Source organism: Cyprinus carpio, chromosome A21 (assembly GCF_018340385.1).
Source record: "Cyprinus carpio isolate SPL01 chromosome A21, ASM1834038v1, whole genome shotgun sequence".
Classification (NCBI taxonomy): Eukaryota; Metazoa; Chordata; class Actinopteri; order Cypriniformes; family Cyprinidae; genus Cyprinus; species Cyprinus carpio.
This window is the reverse complement of record NC_056592.1, coordinates 669125-696346: the sequence shown is the minus strand read 5'-3', so window position 1 is coordinate 696346 and position 27222 is coordinate 669125. Positions and strand designations below refer to the sequence as shown.

At 36.1% G+C, this 27222-nt stretch overlaps 4 long non-coding RNA genes across 4 annotated transcripts in view; 3 read left to right on the top strand and 1 right to left on the bottom strand.

Annotated features, from left to right (window-relative positions):
- LOC122149253 overlaps nucleotides 1-27222 on the top strand; it is an 85144-nt gene that overhangs the window by 49012 nt on the left and 8910 nt on the right. The gene's annotated exons all lie outside the window — the stretch shown is intronic.
- On the bottom strand, nucleotides 609-1888 carry LOC122149255. Its single transcript, XR_006162876.1, has 2 exons — nucleotides 1663-1888; nucleotides 609-735 (listed from the first exon to the last, which is right to left on the bottom strand). It is a non-coding gene; the product is annotated as an uncharacterized LOC122149255 (long non-coding RNA).
- On the top strand, nucleotides 5009-16192 carry LOC122149254. Its single transcript, XR_006162875.1, has 4 exons — nucleotides 5009-5399; nucleotides 5544-5698; nucleotides 14928-14996; nucleotides 15078-16192. It is a non-coding gene; the product is annotated as an uncharacterized LOC122149254 (long non-coding RNA).
- On the top strand, nucleotides 18573-19101 carry LOC109054151. Its single transcript, XR_002011822.2, has 3 exons — nucleotides 18573-18651; nucleotides 18754-18941; nucleotides 19055-19101. It is a non-coding gene; the product is annotated as an uncharacterized LOC109054151 (long non-coding RNA).

Genomic DNA, 27222 nt, shown 5'->3' with positions numbered 1-27222 from the left:
AGGCGGAGTCTTTATATAATAAATAACGACCCACTGACTGATGAATCAACAGTGTCTTAAACTCACTCTGAGATCTTCTCTGTGGATCTTTATTTCTATTCAGATTCTGGATATTTCTACATCTCCATTCATCACAGGTCAGACACTTTAACATGATACTTTAACATACTTTTACTTTAGATGTATTTTTGTGGAAACTGTATATTTAATTTCATGTACACTCGAGCAGTAGAGCTACAGCATCTACATCATTAGTGCTTCTGGTAATGAAGTGTGTGTCACTGGCCTTATTTATACATTTCACCAGTGCAAACAAGAATATATATATATATATATTTAAATCAAATGAATGGTGTTGTGTGTGATTAACACCATGATGAAATCTTTCATTCTGGAGTCCTGATGTGAGGATGATTCAGACTAATTAAACCCATGTGAAATCAATCATGATCTATCTTTAATAGTGTATGCATGAAGACTAGCTGACAGGAATAACATAAAAACAGCAATGAATCAATCACATGGGATGTATTTTATTAATGTTATTTGTTTGTGCATGCTTCTGAGTTGGAATGGTGTATGATTGTGCACATGATCTGAATCTGTAGCATCAGTCCAGCCGCTGTATCTACATTATGATGATGAGTCTGTTTTCTTAATTAACAGTCTCTGGTGATCCAGACGGAGCAGTGAAGAGTCGTTCTGATGTATCAGAGAGGATCAGATCAGATGAAGCTAGAAGAGAAATCATCATACTTCAGTTTCATTTAGAATTATTAGAAGTATTTCTTCAAGTTTTACTGCAAATCTAGATGAAACGTCCCGGGGGCAACTCCCATTGAAATGGTAGAGTTGGTACTTAGTGTTCGCCATGATTCTGGCCTCCACTCCCCTCAGCATGGCGGCGTGGGTATACTGTTCCCCATAGCGACCCCTAGAGGACGCAGTCCGAAGTTCCCTTGAAAGGGAACGTCTCAGGTTACGAATGTAACCATGGTTCCCTGAATAGGGAACGAGACACTGCGTCCTCTATCTCCCTGCCATGCTTCGGACGCAAGCTTCAGACGAAGAAGTGAATGACGTGTTTTCCCGGTGCCTGTTTTATAGTCACACCGGTAGTGACATCAGAGGCTGACGCCGACCATCTCGTTGGTGTTTTTTCATTGTATGCTTCAGACACGGGTCACGACAAGGTGTTCCCCATAGCAACCCCTAGAGGATGCAGTTCAAAGTTCCCTTGAAAGGGAACACACACAGATCTCCCTTCAGCAGCTGATATGATGATCTCTACTGGATTCATTTCATAAAGTCACAAGAGTTTGTGAGAAATCACTGAACACAGACAGAATGTTTGAGACATGATTGAAGTAGATCTGCTGACTGGAATCCATCACTAATTAATTTCCCAAATTTACTTCAAATAACAACACATTTATCAAAAACAAAATAACTCTGATTTCCAATCAATTCTGTTCATGATTCACTCCAAACCTTTGCTCAGTGCTTCATCTCCTAAAACAGTCTGTGCTTGTGCTTTTGTGTTTCTGACAGAATAATCACTTTTATTCTCAGCTTTCTCATGTGCTTCGTTTCTGATTTCACACAAGATCTCTCTGCTTCTCCAGATTTACAGCAAATGAAGAGAAGGATTTCTGTTCTTACCAGAGACTCTTTCTGGATTCACCCGTCAGCTGATGATGAAGATGTTTTATATCTAGTAAATCTCCATCATCTCCTGAGTGAAGAATATGCGTAAAACCATGGATCAGTCATAAATGCATTAAAATAAATCTCATCATTATGTTTTCCTAATTTAAATGCTATAGAAATGAGTAAAATAGGGCAATTATTTCTGTACATAAAATTTTTGAATGTTAGAATCTAAGATGAATGCTATACAAAACACCATTTCAATCATGAAGTAAATATTTATTCTTGAGAAGCACTTGGGGGCTGTTTCATAAAACAAGTTTACCAAATAAGCCTTATTTCAGTTAGTCTGACTTATTTTCACTTGATTTGGTTTCATAAAGCAAAATTACCATAGCTCAAACTCAGTCACTCTAGTAAATTATGCTGAGAAACTAATCTGGTCCAGAGCAGGCTAACTGTCAGGCTAAGCTGAGCTCCTCTAACACTGACCAATAGGAACACATACACACTAACACACAATTATTTTATGTCAACAATCCAAAAATATAAGTACAAAAAAAAAACAATAAATAAAAAAAAAATTAAATCAAATAAAAAAAATCAAATAAAAAAAAAATCAAATTCACACATGCAGAAAGCTGCTGGAGCATCAGAAACCACAGAGGAGCAAAAAACAAGAGGAAAGAGAGAAACAGAGGCCAGAAATGAAACACAAACCAGTGGAGAGAAAAGCAGACAGAGGCTTGTTAGATGTGGGAGTATGGAGAGAAGAAGGCCAGACTGTAAGTGTTGTTCATTATGAAACTTATCTTGCTAGATATTAGTCAGTCTTGTCATAAAGTGATAATCAAACAGATTCAAGCTTTCTGCAGTCACAGATGAATGAAATATTTACAGATGTGTGATTCTTTTATTGATGTAATACTTTGATAATACTAAAAAACTATAAATTAAAAAACAATGGGAATAATCTATATCCTTTCATGATTTCTAGTCTCAGATGATCCAAAGCGACTGGTAAAGTTTGATACAGATGTTCTTAAGAGTCCAGACACCAGCGGATCAAGACCAGAACAACATCATCATCTCAGACTCAATCTCTTGAGTTCCTGGACTTTTCTCAGACTCAATCTGAAACAGACTATTGAACGTTTCTTTCTCTGATAACTAATAACTGTATTACCTCGCTGCTGCTGCTGCTGCTGCTGCTCTTTATCATTAATAACCTCTGGATTACACAGAGACCTTTGTGTTTACAAAATTATTTCTTTCATATTGCACTGCCTTTCATGTATAATGTATATATTTGTATTACTGTATATTTTGGTATATTTCTGTATAACATACTGTACATGATACATGCTGAAATACTGGATCACAGATATTATGACATCCCCAGGTAAATAAAAAGGGGGAAAAGGTGCACTAAAAAACAGAAATGAAACAAAATTTCAGAAATGCTTAAGTAATGATTCCACTCTATTCTGTGTTCTTTTCATCTTCAATGTTAACTGAAGGCAAATCTGAATGATGCACTATATTTTAACTTTAATCAACAAGTACAGTGACCATGACATCCTCACCTTATATTATCTGAAATACTGCCCATCCCTGATTATATAGTATACATATTTATTTATATTTTGCACTTGATTTGTTTAACCATTTCAGTGATAAAGTACACATTCTGTTGTTCATCATACACAATCCACTGTATTGGATAAAATACATAAATAAATAAACCCTATTAATTCTGAGGACATTTACCAATGTCTTCATGTATGAGTGCAATAGTGGCCTCATTAGTAACATGAGAAGATTCTAGTGTTTTCTGTTAGAAGTGCTTTTGTAAACTAGGAAACTGTGGGGAAATAACAGATAAAGTCCAAGTAGCATACTCTATTGATTAATAACGGATACATTCACTGCAAACAAATAGCTTCTCCACATGAACTGCCATCTGGTTGTAAGCTGTTGGTGGAGGAGTATTTTCTTTTTCTTTTCTTTTCCTGCATCTTCTCTTAAATGTGCTAAAAAGGGGGCTGTAGTATATGCTGGTGCATATAGACCAGGGGTCACCAGACTCAGTCCTGGAGGGCTCCAACTCTAATCAAACACAGCAGAACCAGCTCATCAAGCTCTTCTTAGGTATACTTGAAGCTTCCAGACAGGTGTGAGCTGAACTCTGCAGGACAGCGGCCCTCCAGGACCCCTGATACAGGCTATTAAATAACTACGTCTGATTAATGATGCTGTTTACATCAACGTCCCACCAGAGCAGTGTTTCCCAGCCTTTTTTAGCCGCTGCACCCTTTAACAAATTTGTGGCACCCTACTAAATTAATTTTGTAACAATACTTGAATTTCTAACTTTGATATGATACTTCGAAATGAAAGCAGGGAAGAACTGCAGAATATACTGTAATGTATTTTTAATATTATAAAAAATGTTGTCCATCAATGGTGGCAATCAGTAGGCTCATTTCTAATGAAGAGACCAATTTATATGACAGATTATTATGTAGGCTTTTAATTATATATAAACATTGTTTAATTACTATTATAACTAGCTATCTCACAAAGTTTTGCTCACTCAGTATATTTCTGATTTTACAGTGGGGTTATTTTGTTGCAGTAGCAAGAGATAGCTTGATTTCAAACTTTGAATTGAATAAAAAATGACAAGTAAGCAGTCAGTAATAAAATGAGAACAAATAAACAAATTACTAATGAAAGCACAATAAATAATAACGATACAAATGAAATAAATTGCTTTTTAGTTTTTCAGGTAGGTCTAACAGTAGGGCTATTAAGAGATTACGTTTTCTTTTTTTCTACTAGGCTAATTATGTCCAAATAATGTTTAGTCCTAGAAAGCTATTATTACCAGAACACATGATCATAACATAGCGTTTAACAGATCAATGAATGAGAGAGCAGTGTTACCAGAGTTGCCCATATTACACACGTCATGTTACAGCAAACAGAATCAATACTGCCCTTACCAAAAAGTAGTATACTTCAAGTTTATTTTATTAAGTATACTTAAGTAAAGTTCAAGTATATTTAGACTTTTTGTAAGTATAAGTCAAGTATACTTAAATGTCATTTTAAGTATATTTCTGAGAAGTACATAAAAAGTAAACTAAAGGCATACTTTAATATTTTTTTTTTTAAAGAAGTATACTAATAGCACACTTGAATAAACTTCTTTTTCGTAAGGGTGTAGTACATAGATTATTCCTGTCCGCTCGATTTTTGAGCGTGTTTTGCTGTTCTGATGAGCATGAACGGAAGCGAAACTATTATTCAAAGCCCACGCACGTGAAAGTGAAACCTGTATGGCAAGCCTAAATCTGCAGAAAGTGAAAATGTCGGTGCATCTCTAATTACTGGCGACATCAGAAATGGATATCATACAATAGATGCTTTTTTGAACATTTTAGCTATTTAAAAATCTTAAAAGCATTTTTACACGGCACCCCATTTGGAAAACACTGCACCAGAGGCTAATATTGAGATGTTCTCAAGGCAAGCTGTTCCACCGCAGCCCAGCAGGTTTACTGGCAGCCCGTGGGTGATTCAAGTCGTGTGCTGCAATCAGTAAACACCATCAGGTGCTGTATAACTGACAGCGGTCTTTGCGGTTTTTTCATTGACCTGTGCAGAACTACAAAAAGCTCCGCAGCAGCAGCAGAAATATCAGAACGGCAGTAAAGATTGACTCCAGATCATCATCATCACCGGTGATTAAAACAACTTTCTTTAATTGTTTATGAAGCGTTTATACACTGAAATGTAAATCTGTATTACACAAGAATTAGACTTACTGATAAATGCCTTCGCTTTTATAACTTCACTTTGACTCTAAATTGTACGTTTTGCAACAGAAATGAACACATGGCAGAACATCTGCGGAACATCGCAAACTGCAGGAATCAGAAACTGAGCAGCAAACAGGAGGAGAGTCAATCTACTGAAGCAGGAGAGAAACAGAGCAAGAGTCGAGTCAGACGGAGCAGCGCTGATGGAGACAGACAAAACTGTGAGTGTTTATGATCTCTATGATAAAGCAGCACATGCATGACTTTCATCAGCAGCTGGTTCCGTTTGCTCGGTTTAGTCTAGAGGTGGAAAGTAACTAATTAGGGGCCAAGCACCAAAGGTATTGTATCCGTTAGCGTGATTTTCTTCTTCTTCTTCTTCCGCCGCAAGTCTATGGCAGCCCATAGAACCGCTCGCGGGAAAGTTGTGAAATTTGGCACACTGATAAAGGACAGTCCCATCATTAACCATAGCAAATTTGGAGTCTCTAACTCAAACTCTCTAGCGCCACCACTTGTCCAAAATTTAAAAAATGTTATGCTAATAACTTTTGAACCGTAAACCACAAAAGTAAAAATCTTTTTTCCTCTGATTCCTTGGCTCATGACCAGTCGAATGGACACCAAAATTCAAAAATCGTAAGTTTGAGTTTTTTTTGCTATTTTAATTTTTTCGTAAAACCTACTTTTTCGAACTCGTTCTAGGCCATTGAACCGATTGTCACGAATTTTTGTACCAGATCATCTTCATACCATGCTGTCAAAAAGTTATGGAATTCAAGTTGATAATTCAAAACTCACTTCAACACCACGCGAACAAATTCTACGAAAAACATGCAAAATAGCATATGAGACTATAAAGACAAACTCCATACATAAATTATCAAGAATAGGGTGACCACCTCCAGTCAGACAAAATGTGGGACAAGTAGCATGGTAAAGTGGGACAATGTGGGACAGACGTAATAACTTTAAACTTAAGATATATTGTCTATCTAATTTACCAAGAAACATTTTTTTAAACCCACCGACTAAAAGATTAAGACACTACCTGACCCAAAATATCACCCAAAGTTTCTACAGCTTAAGGCATAGGCCTAGGCCTAGGCCTATAAAAGACAAAACACTAATTTTGCAACATCTCGTCTTTATTGGGACTATCAAATTAGTCAACTGTCCAAAGGACCAGGCATTACAAAACTAAAAAAAATGCTCTCAGTGAATCAAATTCACCTTAAAATACAAGACACAAAAACATATTAGGCCTAGCCTATTTAAGTTCAACAAAATATAAGGCCTAAGCCTATACAGTGCAAAATATTTAGGGCTTGCCTATAGAAAGTTTAACTATTTCAGTGCAAATAAGGTAAACCAAAATCTTTTTTGATAAGAATGGCTATACTTTGATATAGAATAGGGAATACTCACCAAGATTAGGCTAGGCCTACATGTTTTTGTGGAGGAAAATTATTGAATCCACTGTAGATGGCTTCAGCGCGTTCCTGCGCTCACTGATGGTGCGTCCAGCAATATAACCCACTGGCTCATTATTCTCATTATAAACATGGTCAAAACTCAGACTTTGCTTTAGTTGCTGGTGCAACCAAAACGTAATCGCCAGAGGCAAGCCTCCGTTTCACTTACTCAGCATACATTTTCACATCTTTCTCGCGCTAATCGAAACACATCACATTACCGCTCATTTACCTCGCAAACCGGAGCGCAAGCTCGAGCCCGTGTAAAATGATATAAATTAAGCCCGATCGGGCAAAGATCTTAAGCTCTAAAGTGCATCTTCTCTTTTTCATGGCCACACTGGCCATGGCTGCTTAACCTGACCGAACAGCGCGCGCGCGCTCTCCAATTTCAGATTGTTTGACAATGTTGAGGAGGCGTTCGTGTACCAGTCAACAGTTTGATTGACGTACGACTCAGCCTATCGACTAACGCTTTTATTGCTCTCCTCTGAACTATTGGACATAAGTTAACAGTACGCCTATGGACGTATCTGTGTATTTATTAGGCAGGGTCGAATGAAAAAGCGGGACAGATGCTCAATTTGCGTGAGGCGGGACAAAGGGTAAAATTGCTGTACAGTACAACGTAAAGCGGGACAGGTGGTCACTCTAATTGAGACCAAACTTGGTGTGTGTTGTAACAAACATGACCTAAGGCTTCCTATAGTGTTTCGACGCTGTGCCCCCTCGTGGTCAGGAGATATGAAAAATACATATTTTTGCTCAAAACTTCTGAATGGTTTGGCCAAAAATCACAAAACTGGTCTTTACAGATTCGGTGCATCATGTCGAATTGAACAATGTCCAGTTTTCCCATGTCAGCCATTCATCAAAAATCTTCGTCTCCATAACCTCATGGTACTCAAAAAGTTTGGGGGCAGCGCCACCTTGTGGACAAAATTATAGTGAAATTTAGAAAAATGCTTATAACTTTTGCTTACATTAACCAATTGTAATGAGACTGATGTTGGTAGATTCCTTGGATCATACCGAGAACACCGATACCAATTTTGCCAATATTGGCTGAACGTCCTGTCCACCATTTTGATTAATGTTGAAAACCTACTTTTTTTAACTCCTCCTAGACCGTCAGAATAAATATCACCAAATTTGGGTCGGATCATCTTCAGACCAAGCTGGCAAAAAATCAAGTATTTTGTGTCAATTCACAAAACGGTTTTCATTTAGCGCATGAACGAATTTGCTGGAAAGATGCCAAACTGCATCTGAGAGCTGTATCTCTGTAAAGATTTGACATATTTACACCAAACTTTGTATGTGCCATTGTCACCTCACACTGACCACGGCACATCAATTTGGTAACAGCACCACCTATTGGCCAAGAGTAATAAACCATTCATTAACCTTTAATTATGAAATTTTCAAAAACGCTAATAACTTTTGATTGCATTAGCCTATTGTAATTAAACTGGTCTCAAAATATTCCTTGGGTCGTGCCGACAACATACATAACAATTTTTGCTTTGGAAACCTCCCTGTCTGCCATTTTGATTTATGTTGAAAACCTACTTTTTCTAACTCCTCCTCAACTGTTGGTCCGATTTTCACCAAAATAGAGTCAGATCATCTTCAGACTGTGCTGAAAGTCAGTTATGCATTTCGTGTTGATTGACAAAACCGTTTTCGTACAGCACTATTACAAATTTTAGGCATGGTGCCAAAATGAGTCTGAGGCTATATCTTTGCAAAGCTTTGACATAATGACAACAAACTTTGTGTCTGCCATTGTCACCTCACACAGAACACACTACAATGATTTGATTAAAGCGCCACCTGTTGGTCAAAAGTGATAAGCCATTTGATCATATTACTAGAGGTTGTATTTATGATTTTTCAGCCATTTCAATTACTATCATCCTAAAATTGCTTTTATTACTCATTGTTGCATTTGGTCTGATGCTTCATGCCATGCTTGACTCCTGATTTTGCCGCTGAAGTGCTTGGCCCCGTAATTGCTGCTTGCAGCTATATTTACAAATACTTTCATTACAGTACTTGAGTACATTTTTTTTTCTACTTTCTTGAGTATAATTAAATTGTGGGACTTTTACTTTTACTTGAGTAGAATAAAACTTAAGTATTCAACTTCGCTACATTTTCTTTTTTCACCAAAAGTGTAATTTTGTCAGCTCCTGAAATGGTTTGTACCGTTGATATTAGCAGAGCACACAGCAGTGTAAGTAAATAGAAACTCGGTTGATAGGAGGACACAGTTATTGCATGGATGGAGCAAGAACAATGTAAGTGTCTAAAATACATGCACATAGTTCAGTCAAATGGTAAAAATCGCCCTCTTTAACAGTGCAGTTAAACTAAATGTACAAAGCTAAAATAAACTCAACATTATTTTTTGCAATTATAAACATGCCAATACCAGATGGAATAGCATCCATATTGTGGCAAACACTTTAGGAGTTACTGGAATATTGTATTTTGAAAGAAATTCTATACACCTAAAAGCAGACCTTCCTCGTTAAAGAGCTGACTAACATGTACTATTCCATTACTGAACCACTGATTATAGAAAAAAGATTTATTCTTATATAAAATATTTCTATTGTTGCTGTAGCACTTACAAAAACAGCCGCTTTTTAAGAGGCATGAGCAAATTCAGCTGATCCTTGATATGATCTCAGGCAGCAGCACAAAGTGGATTTAGTGCTAATTTGATCTAATATTTAATGTTTTCTGAAAATGTTGTAGATTTAAATAGCAAATAAGAATCACTTAAATTATTGACTATATTTTGAAACAAAAGGTCTTAATGATTTTCAGTTCTGTTTAAGGTAATTAAAGCAACAGTTTTTAATAATGGAAGAATATGTAAAAGTATGGTATTTGGGGTAAAAAGTGCCCCTGTACCTGCTTTGCATCATTCATACGCCTAATAGTCAAGTCAAGTCAAGTCATCTTTATTTATATAGCGCTTTAAACAAAAAGATTGTGTCAAAGCAACTGAAAGACATTAATTAGGAAAACAGTGTGTCAATAATGCAAAATGACAGTTAAAGGCAGTTCATCATTGAATTCAGTGATGTCATCATGCAGCTCAGTTCAGTTTAAATAGTAGCTGTGCAATCATTTGCAATCAAGTCAACGATATCGCTGTAAATGAAGTGTCCCCAACTAAGCAAGCCAGAGGCGACCGCGGCAACGAACCAAAACTCCATCAGTGACAGAATGGAGAAAAAACCTTGGGAGAAACCAGGCTCAGTCGGGGGCCAGTTCTCCTCTGACCAGACGAAACCAGCAGTTCAATTCCAGTCTGCAACAAAGTCAGATTGTGCAGAAGAATCATCTGATTCCTGTGGTCTGTCCCGGTGGTCGTCTGAGACAAGGTCTTTACAGGGGATCTGTCTCTGGGGCTCTAGTTGTCCTGGTTTCCGCTGTCTTTCAGGGCTTTAGAGGTCCCTTCTAGGTGCTGATCCACCATCTGGTCTGGATACATACTGGATCCGGGTGACTGCAGTGACCCTCTGATCTGGGTACAGACTGGATCTGGTGGCTACGGTGACCTCGGAATAAGAGAGAAACAGACTAATATGAGCGTAGATATCCAACTAAAAAACAAGTGAACAAGTACCATCAGGTGTTATGGGAAGTGTTCCCGGTTCCAGTTTACCTAATTAATGCAGCCTAAAAATCCTTAAACGGATTTGGATATTAGAAGCGTATTAGTATGCTATGTGTAAGCCACGTTAAAGAGATGGGTCTTTAATCTAGATTTAAACTGCAAGAGTGTGTCTGCCTCCCGAACAATGTTAGGTAGGTTATTCCAGAGTTTGGGCGCTAAATAGAAGGATCTGCCGCCCGCAGTTGACTTTGATATTCTAGGTATTATCAAATTGCCAGAGTTTTGAGAATGGAGTGGACGTGGAGGACTATAATGTAACAAGAGCTCGCTCAAATACTGAGGTGCTAAACCATTCAGGGCTTTATAAGTAATAAGCAAGATTTTAAAATCTATACGATGTTTGATAGGGAGCCAGTGCAGTGTTGACAGGACCGCGCTAATATGATCATACTTCCTGGTTCTAGTAAGAACTCTAGCTGCTGCATTTTGGACTAACTGGAGTTTGTTTACTAAGCGTGCAGAACAACCACCCAATAGAGCATTACAATAGTCTAACCTTGAGGTCATAAACGCATGGATTAAAGGGGTCATGACATGGGTTTTTTTATTTTATTATTATGTTCCCCTAGGTGCAATTATAGTATTACTATAGTTTTTTTTAAAAAAAAACTTTTAAAATGTAGTGAATTATGACATTTTCCCACCCTTGTTTCTCATCCTTTGATTCAAACAGTCTGTTTTTGGGTTGTTTCCCCTTTAAGAGTTCAGTGTTAACGCCAACTGTTATGATTGGCTAACGACAACGCCTATGGATCAATTATTAACATCCCCAGCCAGAACATTTGTGGATTGAGCGTAACTGTTAAGTAGCGGGTGATGCATTCGAAGCGATGGCTTTTGCAATGATAAAACCTTATATGTTTGAGCACATCTGCGTGGCATTGTAATTTTCCTGTACACAGACCCACTGGCTGTCCGTCGACTGAACACTTCATGACCCCTTTAACATTTCTGCATTTGACATTGAGAGCATAGGCCGTAATTTAGATATGTTTTTTAGATGGAAAAATGCAGTTTTACAAATGCTAGAAACGTGGCTTTCTAAGGAAAGGTTGCTATCAAATATCACACCTAGGTTCCTAACTGATGTCGAAGAATTGACAGAGCAGCCATCAAGTCTTAGACAGCGTTCTAGTTCATTACATGCAGAGCTTTTAGGTCCTATAATTAACACCTCTGTTTTTCAGAATTTAGCAGTAAGAAATTACTCGTCATCCAGTTTTTTATATCGACTATGCATTCCGTTAGTTTTTTCAAAATGGTATGTTTCACCGGGCCGCGAAGAAATATAGAGCTGAGTATCATCAGCATAACAGTGAAAGCTAACACCGTGTTTCCTGATGATATCTCCCAAGGGTAACATGTAAAGCATGAAGAGTAACGGCCCTAGTACTGGAGCCTTGTGGTACTCCATACTGCACTTGTGATCGATATGATACCTCTTCATTCACTGCTACGAATTGATGGCGGTCATATAAGTACGATTTAAAACCATGCTAATGCACTTCCATTAATGCCAACAAAGTGTTCTAGTCTATGCAAAAGAATAGTGTGGTCAATAGTGTCGAACGCAGCACTAAGACCCAATAGCACTAATAGAGAGATACAACCACGATCAGATGATAAAAGCAGGTCATTTGTAACTCTAAGGAGAGCAGTCTCAGTACTATGATACGGTCTAAATCCTGAATCCTCACAGATGCCATTTTTCTCTAAGAAGGAATATAATTGTGAGGATACTACCTTTTCTAGTATCTTGGAAAGAAAAGGGAGATTCGAGATCGGTCTATAATTAACTAGTTCTTTGGGGTCAATTTGTGGTTTTTTGATGAGAGGCTTAATAACAGCCAGTTTGAAGGTTTTGGGGACATATCCTAATGACAATGAGGAATTAATAATAGTTAGAAGAGGATCTATGACTTCTGGAAGCACCACTTTTAGGAGCTTAGATGGAATAGGGTCTAACATACATATTGTTGGTTTAGATGATTTAACAAGTTTATACAATTATTCCTCTCCTATAGTAGAGAATGAGTGGAACTGTTCCTCAGGGGATCTATAGTGCACTGTCTGATGTGAAACTGTAGCTGACGGCTGCATGGTTACAATTTTATCGCTAATAGTATCGACTTTAGAAGTAAAGTAGTTCATAAAGTCATTACTGCTGTGATGTTGGGAAATGTCAACACTTGTTGATGCTTTATTTTTCGTTAATTTTGCCAATGTATTGAATAAATACCTGGGGTTATGTTTGTTTTCTTATAAAAGGGACAAAAAGTAATCAGATTTAGCAGTTTTTAATGCTTTTCTGTAAGATAGGTTACTTTCCCTCCAAGCAATACGAAATACCTCTAGTTTTGTTTTTTCCTCCAGCTGCGCTCCATTTTCCGGGCTGCTCTCTTTAGGGTGCGAGTGTGTTCATTACACCACGGTGTCAGACTGTTTTTCTTAACCTTCCTTAAGTGTAAAGGAGCAACTGTATTTAAAATGCTAGAAAAGAGAGAGTCCATAGTTTCTGTTACATCATCAAGTTGTTCTGAGGTTTTGGATATGCTGAGGAATTTAGATAGATCCGGAAGATTACTTACAAAGCAGTCTTTTGTGGTAGAAGTGATGGTTCTACCATACTTGTAACAAGAAGTAGAGTTGACAGTTTTAGCTATATGAAGTTTGCACAAAACTAAATAATGATCTGAGATATCATCGCTTGGCTGCATAATTTCAACACCATCAACATCAATTCCATGTGATAGTATTAAATCTAGAGTATGATTTCGACAATGAGTAGGTCCTGAGACGTGTTGTCTAACCCCAATAGAGTTCAGAATGTCTATAAATGCTGATCCCAATGCATCTTTTTCATTATCAACATGGATATTAAAATCACCAACAATTAAAACTTTATCTGCAGCCAGCACTAACTCGGATGTAAAATCAGCAAACTCTTTAATAAAGTCTGTATGGTGCCCTGGTGGCCTGTATACAGCAGCCAGCACAAACATCACAGGGGATTTATCATTAACATTTGTTTCTCTGGATAATGTTATATGAAGCACCAATATTTCAAACGAGTTATACTTGAAGCCCGCCCTCTGAGAAATCCTGAAAACATTGTCATAAATTGAAGCAACACCTCCCCCTTTACCTTTTGGACGTGGCTCATGTTTATAACAGTAATCTTGGGGTGTAGACTCATTTAAAATAATGTAATCATCAGGTTTTAGCCAGGTTTCTGTCAAACAGAGCACATCTAGGTTATGATCAGTGATCATATCATTTACAAAAAAGTGCTTTCGTAGAAAGGGACCTGATATTCAATAAGCCAAGCTTTATCATTTGTTTATCCGTATTGCATCTGTTTTTTATTTGTTGAACCTCAATTAAATTGTTGCTCTTAAATTGGTTTGGACGTTTTTTGTATTTTCTAGCCCGAGGAACAGAACAACAGTCTCTATAGTGTGATATCTAGGTGAAAGAGTCTCTATGTGCTGAGAATTAACTGACTTCTGTGACTGGAGGCGGCTAGCAGACGGTCGGTTTAGCCAGTCTGTCTGCTTCCTGACCTGGGCCCCAGTTAGTCAAGTACAAACTCTAAGACTATGTGCCATATTTCTAGAGAGAAGAGCGTCACCACCCCAGGAGGGATGAAGACCATCTCTTTTCAACAGGTCAGGTCTGCCCCAAAAGCGTGTCCAATTGTCTATGAAACCTATGTTATTCTGTGGGCACCACTTAGACATCCATCCACTGAGTGATGACAATCTGCTATGTATCTCATCACCACGCTAAGCAGGGAGTAAAAACAATAATAATTAGTGGTTTGCATCACAACAGAATATCAAAATGGGAAACAATTCATAGACATGAATGTTTTCTCACTGGAGCAGTTTGGAGCTTGTAAAAGATTATTTTTGAGCATATTGTTGCACGTGTTCTCTGGTGTTTATTCGTTGATTTCACTGTGAAAGTTACAACAGAACTATTCATAACTGATTTTAATTCACTTTAGTAAATTGTCTGAAATAGTAGAGCGTGGTACATTTTGTGCAAGTAAACGTGACAATGGACACTCAAGAACAGAAAAGTCTTGATCTGATGCTTTAAAAATAAATATTGATGATCAGAATCGGCTGATCGTATTGTTAAAATATCGGTGACTAGTGTCTGCCTCAGTTTTTTGATCGGTGCAGCACTATAAACTGATCCTGAACTTTAACATTTATCCCCTCTATATGAACTGGAGGAAAACCATCATTTGTTTGTGTTTTTAATTCCCAGTTTCTCACGATTCAGACAGACCTGCAGAGATTCAGTCGAATGTTTCAAAGAGAGACATTCACAGATGAGGTGAGATATTAATAATCATTTTATTTTATAGTACAACAGTAAAAATACAATACCAATAGTAATATCTTTTTTCATTTTCAGATGATAAAAAGGAAGCTCTTGACAAATCTGAAGAAATGGAGCATGATGTGCATCAGACTGACTGAGAGCTGGGACTTTTATTCTGAAAGGACATCAACACACACACACGCAACCAAAATATGGCATCTTTAGTTTTGTGTTTGTAGCTCTGGTTGTGTTTTATCTTCTCGTTCATTGTCTCAAGCTGTTTCTTAGTTTGTCTGTTTAAGGTTGTGACTTTGTTTCAGTGTTTGCTGTGCATTGATACATTAACATCATCATTCAAAGAAAATTGCCATTTATTTTGTTAGTGGTAAAATGTAACACTAAAGATGCTCTAATCAAGATTTTTACTATCAAAACCCATCAGTAAATCTTGTCATGGTGATCATCTGAGTCTGATCTGCACTGCAGTAAAGAAATAAAGAGCACTAACAAACTACTCAACAGAGAATCATCAGAGTAATAATAAACAGATGAAGGGCTGCAGCATGGCTTTACCGTGTTTCAGCAGGTAAAAACTCATGTTGTGAGGGAGGGGATGAAGTGTACGAGTCATTACATGATCATAAACCACTGATCATGTTCATAAACATGATGATTATAACAATAACATCATTACAATATCTTTATAGTAAAATTCTAATACTGAACATGTTATTGCATTATGAGTCATATTTTTCCCTTATGAAAATTAACCATTGTTACTATCACGTTACCATCTAACTAGTTTGACTAACTAGCAGTTAACCAAGATGTAATCAGTCTTAGTTTTCAGATTCAAATTAGACCAATATACCATTTAAAGTAACTGAATTTAAAAAGTTATGAGCAGTCTTGAAGAATCAGTGGAGCACATATCAAACTGCCAAAGTCACGTGATTTCAGTAAATGATTCTTCGTTACGTCATCACCGTTTAGAAACGTTTTGAGATTTCAGAGGTTTGCGAGGGGCCCGTGATCTCTGTGAACCCGTGAATCGTGAGATTTCATTGAGATCGATCCACTGAACCAGTGTCTATGGTTTTTACCTGATCTCAGATCAGTTTGATCAATTGGTAGACATTTCTTAAACGAGACATTTGAATAATTAAAACGCCTATTATACAGACACTTCGTATTTAATGGAATTTTATTATTTCTATTGCATTTACCATATCATATAACTAACAAAAAAATTGCAAAGAATTATTTATTTCATACTACTCCTGATCCCCTTGAATAAATAACAACGCACAGTCGTCATTAGCATGTAATGCAACATAGATTGATTGCTAAAGTTAACTAATTTTACTAATAGAACTACCAATCCCTGTGTAGAAATAACAACGCTCAAGTCATTTTTAGCCTCCTGTAATTTTGCTCTGAACCTCATGTTTGACCCCTTTTTACAAAATAGTGGATTACTCAATAAATCTTCATCCATGACATTCAATATGTTGACTTTCATTTCACTGTACATGTTTATCTTTCTATAGAAAATATTGAAAAAATCTAATTTGAGCTGGGGATGTTTCAGAAATTTCGTTGATTTGACAAGGAATGACCTACAAGGACCTTATTTCCATTCATTCTTTCTGTTCAACAGCCAAAACAAAGAGATACAATTAAACAACATTAACTTGATACTTCATAACTTCACTTGCATGAAATAGAATTTAAGACACTAGAAATAAAATAAGCATCAGCAATAGAGTTTTATATTTGTTGTAATACACTGAAGATTGAAACAGATGCAATTATCATCTTTGTCCACTAGATGGAACTGAATTTTCATTGCAAACTCAATTTTCTCTGTTTCAATGTGCCATGGAAAGTCAAACTAACTTTACTTACCATTTTCATATTTCATATACAAAACATGTGCATTTTCTACTCCTAAACAGATATGGTTTTCAAACTATAAGCTTGAACAGAAACTTCTTGTTATTTTTCACTTCTCACATGTCCGTGTTGCACTTTCCCTTGTATCTGATCCACCCTAAATAACACACACTCACAGGTCACTTTATTAGGAACACCTGATCAACTGCTCGTTAACTCAAATATCTAATCAGCCAATCAATGTGTTGGTCGCATGTAGATGGTCAAGATGTTCTGCTGTAGTTCAGATTGTATAGAGCAGGGAAGAAAGATGATTTAAGTGACTGTGAATATGGCAATGATTGATGGTGCAAGATAGGCTGCTCTGAATGTTTTAGAAACTGATGGTCTATTGATGATATTTACAACAGATGAAAAAATGTATAATCACTTAATAAAATATAATATGAAATGTTGCATGAATTACACCAAAAGCTAATGCCATTTCCTCAGATATTAACCACATAAAGGTTCAGTTTACTATAGTCCTCATGCTGTTTATCAGTATGTTCTCTTTGCCTGTGATTGGCTTACTGTTATTATTCAGTGTCGTTCATGGTGAGCGTGTCTGGTGGTCAGCCACAGGCCAACGGCATATTACATGTGTAAGATGATCAGTGGCATAAAGAGTTTTTCAGTTCTATTATTCCCCTATTACTGTTTTCAGACAGTGACTCTAAACACACAAATATCTAACGTCATACACTTCCCCTGCTGCAGCTGCTCATGTACATTTACCTGGAGTAAACAACCCATGACATTGTGTTTGCCATCACATGATGGCTCATACATTTAATCCCCACATCATGACGGTCTGGACTTGGTGAAGACAAACATGTAGTAACCCAAATGTTTGTTTTAGCTCATTTTATCCTGTCTTAAATAGGACATATCATTTTAAATTAAGATATTTATCATATTTTAATTGCTGTTTGATGAACACTATAAATCCCTTTAGAGAGAGTTTTATTTGTCTGATATCATTAGTTATATTTTATATATATATATATATATATATATATATATATATATATATATATATATATATATATATATATATAAAATTTTAGTTTTATGGTTTTGGTTTACAATAATAATTTTCCACTTTCTTCACACTGTCATGACACAAATAATTTACTATTACAATTCTTTCATTCACTCATACAAATACACAGGAGAAACAATCACGTGACAAGGTGAGTTCTTTGCCTCAACTGTCTTTCTCACTGAGAGCTTTAAGACTCAGACATGCATGATGTAAGATTCTATAGTTAAAGCTGTTTTCCAAACATGCAAACATAATGATTGGACACATTATTGACTTCAGAAACATAAAAAACTACAACATCAAAGTGATAAATCAGGATTAACATGGTTGTTATCTCAATAATATGTTGTATTATTAGGACACACATTTGTTAAACAGTTTCACAGAGAAACTTGCATATAATGTAAATAGTGATTGTATGAAAAAAAAAATAATAATGATATTTGGACAGTTAGAATATATACTGACATTGTAAATACTCTTCAGTGCACAAAGAACAATTTTTGGGCAGTAAGTAAATATTGTATAAAATAAGTTTTGCCATTTACTGTAATAATCCAGTGAGATTCTTGTTTGCTGGCGCCCCCGAGGGCGTCACCTGTGTACTGTAGAGTTTTTAACCTCAGACACAACAGCTGATCTCAGAGCTGCACTGAGGATTCCCTATTTTCAGCTCATCACAAGGTAATCAGACGGTTATCTTTGTGTTGTAAAAAGTTTTTTGTTTGTATTATAATGAAGCTAAACTTAAACTCTAAATTGTATCTCTATTTTCTTTTTCAACAGAAAATGAAAAATATTTAAGAGCAATTCATTCATGGCAGAAGATCTGTGGAGCATCACAAACTGCAGGAGAATTAAACACATAGGAAAAATGGCAAACAAAGAGGACGAGAGACAATCTAATGAATCAAGAGAGAAAAAGACCCTGAAACGAATTAGACAGAACAGCATTAATAGTGGAAAACCAAACTGTGAGTATTTATGATATTAAATATAAAACATTATAACATTTCTTTCATCTCTGGTGTCTGAACGTATTTATCCATTCTATAAAAACTGTGATGTTTGTGTTTTTGATGTCTAGTTTCTGATGATCCAGACAGTTTCATTCTGAGTGACTCACAGACGAGGTGAGATTCTCACTGATCACACACACAGACTGAATACACTCAGTTCTATTACACTGACACTATCTGTATGTACTGTATTATTCTGACAGTGACTGTATGTGTGTTATAGTTCTGAGAGTGTTTTCTCTTCAGACAGGAGCAGCTCCCTTCACCGGACCTGCAGAATATTCTTTATATTCAGTCTCTGATTAAATACGGTACATTTTACATTGTTTGTATTTTAGTGTTACTATAAATATGAGATACCTATATAATCAACTACAAACACTATTAAAAACATTTTTGGAAACAAACTGAACTTTTTCTCTTGTTTTATTTATCAATATATTGAGATGTTATTATTTATTCATCTTTTATTTTATTTTGACTATTTTTATTTTGTTATTTTTAAAATTCACTTGAAATTTCTAAGTGTTTTTACTGTACATCATACAAACAATTATTTCTGTACATTTCTAAAACTATTACAACATTTTATGGTGACAATAATATGTATGTTTTATTATAATATATGTATATTTTATAAAACTCATTTTATTGTCACGACCCTAGTCTTGTGTTTTTTAATGTTTCTGTGCTCATCCTGTGTTCTGTAGGTGCATTCACGCCATGTTAAATGTCCTTGTAAAACTCATAATTACAGCTTGAAAGATGGGACTTTTCCCACCTGACCACTGCAGATTCATTTAGGCATTGATAGTGGTGCTATAGAACAGCTCCAAATAGAAAGTGACGTATTGTCATCTCGAGACTACGGTAATTGCGACATGGAATGGGTGCAACATGTGTCCCTGTTTGCCTACCTGCCTTGTTACCATAGTTACCTTCATTAGTTCCTGAGGGGATGAAGCTAACGAATTGTCATGGGAACTAATGATGGTAACTATGGTAACAAGACAGGCAAAGGCAAACAAGGATGCAGAACACAGGAGGAGCACAGAAACACATTACAAAACAAAGAGTCCTAAAACACAAGACGGGATTGCAAGAAATCTGTACAACTCCATACTTCCTAGAAAAATAAAAATTAAATTAAATTAAATTAAATTTATGCATTTAGCAGACGCTTTTATCCAAAGCGACTTACAGTGCATTGAGGCTATCAATTTTTACCTATCATGTGTTCCCGGGGAATCGAACCCCCAACCTTGCGCTTGGTAACGCAATGCTCTACCACTTGAGCTACAGGAGCACAAAATATAGACGTGTGTTTAAATGGATTAGTGAAATCAATGAAGCTTTGACAAATAAATACAAGTTCTTACACTGATGCACGTTCCTGGCCAAGATCAGAACTTGTCTTGAAATGTCCCTTTTGATTCATCACTCATAACCACAGGTTTGTTTTAACATGCCTAACAGGGATTTGGGAAAACTGAGTGGGATGAATCAGAGGATTCACGCAGTAAAGTCCAGGGTTCTTTTTAAAAACGGATCTTAAAAGGAAGTCCCTAAAGAACAAAAGACAGAATGAAACACTGGGTCACAGAAAGATATCATATCGGAGCGAGATTTACAGACCGACATGTAACAGCGTTGCTCTCTACAGCAGAGAGAAGATCATATGAACACCTGCTTTAGCAGAGTCTTTAAGTTGCCTATTTACTTGGAATCGTCTGATAAACTCTAAAGTGAACACAGAAACCTGAATGGCTGTTTGAAAACCTGTACATACAGTTTGATTTCCTTCTTCTCCGTGAAAAGCAGGTGTCTGTTAGCAGGGACAGATTAACGCAGTTTTTGAACGATATTTTAAATTTTTATTATCCAATGAGGGGATACATTTTTGTGATTTTTTAAATAAAAGATCAAAAGGATTAACAATGCAGCCTTATTTGATCATATTTACCAAGGGTGCCAATATTTTTGGGCACGACTGTAGATACTGATGATAATAGTCTCTTTACCAGGATGACGGAGCACACAGAGAGTGAATGGGGTGATGAAGGGATTTTCCAAGAGCTGGGTCCAATGAACGGTTTCAGGTAAGCAGGGTTGAGAAGACACAGGCGCACACAGAGGAGACAAAGCAGATCCAGGGACATGAAGCAGGTAAGTGAGAGAGTAGAGATGAGTTCAACAAGGGAGACCAGACAATGTGACTGAGTGAACTGTGTGCTCTTATAGTGCAGGGTGCTGTGTGCTCAGAACTCGGGTGATTGTAATCGCTGGTGGAAGAGCCTGGCATGTCCGTGACAGTATGAGTCTATTTCTACTGCATTTCTGTAATGCATAAATCACCACAGTGACAAAGAAATACAATAAACAAACAAACAAACAAACAAAAAAAAATGTAGAAGTCTACAATATTTTTAAAGCCTACAATATATAATATTTTTAAGACATATTTGCTTATTGTTTCGCAGCCACACACTATTTTATGTGTTTGTTCAGCATCATTGTCGACACATCAACCGCTCTCAAAAAAAAAAAAAAAAAATGAATCCAGATTTATGTATGTGAAGGAACTCATTTCTAAAATAAATACCTACAATAAATGTATGCAATATTACTCTTAATTTTTTTAATTTGTGAGCTTCACATATATGCACGTGTCTGTGCACAATCATTTCAACAGTTTGAACATTTATAAGAATATGTAAAATGCTCAAGAAAAGGACACAACACCCTAGAAATTTCAAAATTGGATAAAAGTGTCTGCTAAATGATTAAATGTAAATGTAAATGTAAAATGAAGGCGTCAGACAATGAATTGAGCCTCAAAAACAAACAACAAGTGAGAGAAAAAAAAAAGACACATAAGCGACAAAAGACTTTAAAACTAAGGCAAAACAGTGAATACATTGTGAAAGCACTAGGACCTCTCTGGTGTGTCAGACTTTGCTAAGGCAAGGAAGCCTGAAACAGTTACACATACAGCACAATAACACACTTCACAAACTGAAGTGTCAGAAAATACACAAAGACTAATTCTTTAAAGGTTCTATGCACAGACAGATAGGTTTAGAGTGATTTTTTATTTTTTTTTTTACTTCTTAGTTTCAGTTAAATCTAATTTTACCAGTAGAAAAAAACTGCCTAATTATTATGCATATCTGATCTAAGACATTTTTCACTTCAAGCCATTCATAATTACATATCATATATAAATGATTTTATTCAGTCCTGATAGTAATTATTAAGATTGATGTGGCTTGGAATTAGTAAAATATGTTCAATGGATCAGCGAGTGAGTGAGAACAGGTGTGGCCCTGAGAACTATTAGCATGTCAAATCAGAACAATGTCAAAGAGCAGCATTCGCTATAGGCTTCAGACAGACTGCACAACAAGGTGATTAAAACACTTTTATACTGGACATTGAGGTTTGTTTTATGACTGAAATGTTAATCTGTAATGCTCAACAATCATTAGTTAAACTTAAACTACTCATTATTTCTCTACTTTTTGCAATATATAATGCAAGAATAGAATCAAAGTTAACGGAGTTAAAATTGTCTAATGGCAGAAGATCTGTGGAGCATCACAAACTACAGGAGAACTGAACATTTGGAAAAGTGGATTATGGCAAACAAAGAGGATGAGGTACAATCTAATGAACTAACAAAGAAAAAGGCGTCGAGACGAGTCAGACGGAACAGCATTAACAGTGGAAAACCAAACTGTGAGTATTTATGATAAAATGGTTGTCTTTCATCTCGTCTGGTGTCTGAATTTGTCAAATCAATCCTGTACTGTCATTTAATCTGCTATATAAACTGTATATGAACATAATCATACACTGTTTTCTTTTTTTACACTGTTTGTGATTTCTAGTTTTTCATGATGCAGACAGACCTGCAGAGATTCATTCTGATCTTCAAGTCCAGTCACCTTTATTTCTATAGCGTTTTATACAATACAGATATTTACACACACAGAGAAAAAATACTATGAAGAACTAATGCACTTGCATTGCACTTTTGATTGAATTTCACTTATGAATCTGCACTGTAACAACACTGGCTGACACTGAAATTTATTTTTATTTTAATTGTGTTTATGTTCATGTTGTATATTGTGCTTGTATGACTGAAGTTCAAATTTGTAAAAAAACAAATGAACACCAAGCAAGCAAAGCACAATGCAAATCTCTCAAGCAGAGCACACTGGCTGTTCTGTATTACGTGATTTGCATCTTGTATGCAAAGTTGCTGAGATTACCCTTTCTCACTGACACTGCTGATATTGTAAGATAGCTCAGTAGGACAATGGTTTTAATAGTTGTGAAATAAAAGCATTCTGATATATATGTGAGCTTCATTTAGTGAAGATTGACGTCAAGAAAACATCATGCCAACACTTATGGCACTAGCAGATGAAGGTCAAAATCAAGTGCTGCATAATCACATTTGCTTGTCTTGCATTTGTTTTTTTGTATAGTGTATAATGTACAGATTTGACTTGTTTTTCTGAAAAGCCATCAGTGGGTGTATTTTCTGCTTTGAAAATAAAGTTATTTACAAAGAGAAATTGATTTTACATTTCATTTTTTGAATTTAAGTTTTCACATTTGCTATCATCACAGTAACGTCCAGGTTGTCGCTCTAGTCCTAAAACTGACATGTACCTCACAGAAATTCACTAAAATGCAAAAGAAATGCTGGGTCACAAAACTATATTCAACCAGGTAGCCAAAATTGTCTGCACTGGAAACATGCAATCAGACCAAAGAAGGTCTATCAAAAATATATCTTTTATTTTTCAAATACAAAAGTGGATAAGTTGCAAAAGTGAAAGGCGTCTTAAAAACAAACCAAAGAGCAAATGTTTCAGCCCATGCTTTCTTTAGTGCACTGAAAATATTATTTTTGATAGACCTTTTTTGGTCTGATTGCATGTTTCTGGTGTGCAGACAATTCTGGCTACCTGGTTGAATATAGTTTCAGGAATGTATCAAATGAATCAAATACCAACCAAGAATAAAAAAAATCTTGAAAGTAAAACATTCAGACACATTACAGTAATGAAAATGTAGGTAAAATTAAATGATGACAATAATGCCAGTTCCCCCCCCCCCCACCACCCACCCAATACACACAAGAATATATATATATATATGTGATGCAATAAAATAATGTTCAAGAGAGCTGAAAACTCATCTCTTCTGTCAGCACTTAACTTCCTAATTAATTTTTTTTAATCCTCTGGTTTCACTTTTCCTTTAATTCTGCCTTGTATTTTTTCTGGACAATGTAGAAAACAAAGCTAACTGTATTTGCTGCATTCTGATTCTCGGCAGTATTTTAGCGAAAGTATCAATCTATTTTGCTGCTCACCCTGTTTTTGTTACTGTAGTTAAATTAAACGCATCATCATGTTTGCGTCTTCAGCGGGAGAGAGGTGACGCGTACGAAGGGGAGAGAACTTGAAGGAAGTGCGTTGGCTCAAGATTAAAATATAAAGAGGATATACAGCGCTGAAGGATCATTATCATGAATGACCCTGAGCACTGCTCCGTTGTTACAAACGGTAAAATGTGTCTTTGAGAACGGTACTTGAGATTGCCTGTTTTATGATCAGGGCCGCTGCTGGCTAAATGGGTGCCCTAGGCAGAATAGTATTGTTGTACTGTCGCTACATTTTAGCAGGGATGTGATAAAGAGTGGCACGGCCACCCTGAAATATGATTGCCGCCTCCACTGGATCCCCCAACATTATCGGGCTACAGTACTGTCAATCTGACGATGCCTGTATTCCATTGGATCAGAGCGCTGTCAATTGCTGCCTCTGATTGTTGCATGCAAAGTTTTCATTTGGAGCACTCAACAATGCCATTATGGTTTCTGTCAGTGCTTTGGCAAGGTAAGTTTTTTTTTTTTTTGCCATGCAATAAAGCTAAGTTCAAAGGCCAATTTAAAATATAGGTGCAGTAAAAAGTGCACAAAATCAGTATTTTTTAGGCAGTTTTTGTGGCAGTAGCCATTGATAATACCTAAACATGTACCCAAATAAAATTAATCTATGTGTGATGACAATTTCTTAGCAACTAGGGATTGTTACACAGAGCTAAACAGGCATCCAGTGGCTATAATGGTATTGCAGATAATAAATTGTGCAATTTTTTTCTGTTAACAGTCAATTTACAAATAATGCGTTCAGATTTGTGGAACTCACAATGCCCTGAATCTCCACAAATTAGTGTCATTACTATGACAACAATTTGAATGTGACAAGAAACTGATTTCTGAAAATAAATTATATATATACAAATATAATTTGGAAATGTATCAATGGTGTTATTTAAGGTTTCAGTGTTTACATAATCGGTTTGTTTTATTTTGTATGTAATCTTAAATTATCTTGTTTTATGAGTGGGAGTGGGATATTGGGGGGGGGGGGGTTCGCCTTCAATAAATGTAAATGTCTGTATTAAGAAAGCACTTTCAGACTATTGATACTGCATTCCAACAAACATTAAGTGAAACAGCTTGAAGTGTGAATCATCTGTTATTCTCAACTGAAAGGGAAAATCATGTGACTTTTTTTTTTTTTTTTTTTTTTTTAGCAGTGTGAATCTTTGGAAACACCAAAGATGCTCCAATTGGGATTATTGCAGCTGAAACCCATGATCTGTACTATAATAAAGAAAAATCAGCACTTTATCATTACAATAATAGCCTACACTTGTGATGCAAGGTGTTCAGAAGGACCTTTTGGTGGCATAAAGGACAAAAGGTAAATATATATATCATATATGTGCATGTGAGTGTGTATGAAGTGCTTTTCCAAACTGTTCTGGTGCAGGCCAGCACTGTCTCCCTCATCTAACACACCCGATTCAACTCTTCAGCCCATTAATAGAGACTTTAAGACCTGCAGTGGGTCAGAAAAGGTAAAAGAGTTGTGCGTCATGTTCAGCAGCGGCTCTTAAAGCAGACAAAATAACCTCATAACCAGCTGCTGTGATGACTTCAAAGAACAAAAGAAAAAAGAGCAAAGATTCATCTTTAAGGATTTGTCTATGTTTAATTTAAAATGTAGCGTTTGATAACTACATTCAATTTCTGTATATTTCCTATATGCTTGAGGGCACAGGTGAATAGTAAATATGACATTTATTATAATGGGGTTATGTGCAGATATAAGACACACAACAAATATAAAAATAAAACAGCAAGCAACCAAGCACAACCTAAACCTAACCAATCCTGCTACAAAGCCAATGTCCTGCAGAGTTTAGCTCAACCAACCCTAATCAAAAACACCTAAACGGCTAATCAAAGTCTTCAGAATTTTTTCATGCTGGTGTGTTAAAGTTTGGTGCTAAACACTGCAGGGCGTTGGTCCTTTATCAGCAGAACTGGACACCACTGACCTACAGCCTTTTCATGTTTGTGCAGTTTTCTTTAAATATTAAGATTTGCTGAGATATGCACCAATTTTTCCACTGACATTCTTGTACGTTGAAACACAGTACATTTTACATCAGATATTGGCCATTCAGGTGTTTAAGATAGATAAAAAGTTCCTACACATACAAACAAATGAACCAGATGAACCAGTTTATTTTGTTTGCTTACACTCACTCATCACCACAATTTTTTTTAACATGCTTTCACATAATACATTTAACTGGAGGTTGTTCTGAGAAGTCAAATTATTGTGTCAAAGTTTCATAGAAATTGCATAAACTGTTCACATTTCTTCCCAGGTAAACATGAACTCCTGATGTCACTGATTGCACTGAATATAAAATCAATGCCTTTCTTGTAAAATACTTTGTTTTGAAAACATTTTCTTTAAGTACTAAAAACATTTACAAGTAACAATTTTAAATTAATCCAAAACAGTTACTCAAACTGTTAATCTTCAATTGTTTTTTTTTTTTTTTTTTGTGAAGCTTTAAGACACTCCAGTCCAGTCTCAAAACTGTGGCATGTACGAGATATAAAGACAAGTACGGTGTTGCTCTCTACTGGAGATCTTCAGTAGTACAGCAGATCAGATCAACAACTGAGAGAATCACATGGACGTCTGCATTATATCAGACTTTAGAAGAGGTTTGGGTCAGTCCATCTCTAGTGGTCCATGAGAGGTTACTTGACCTTTTTTTAATTTCCTATAATTATTTTTTGAGTGATTACCTCTATATATATTGGTATAGCAAACTCAACATTTTA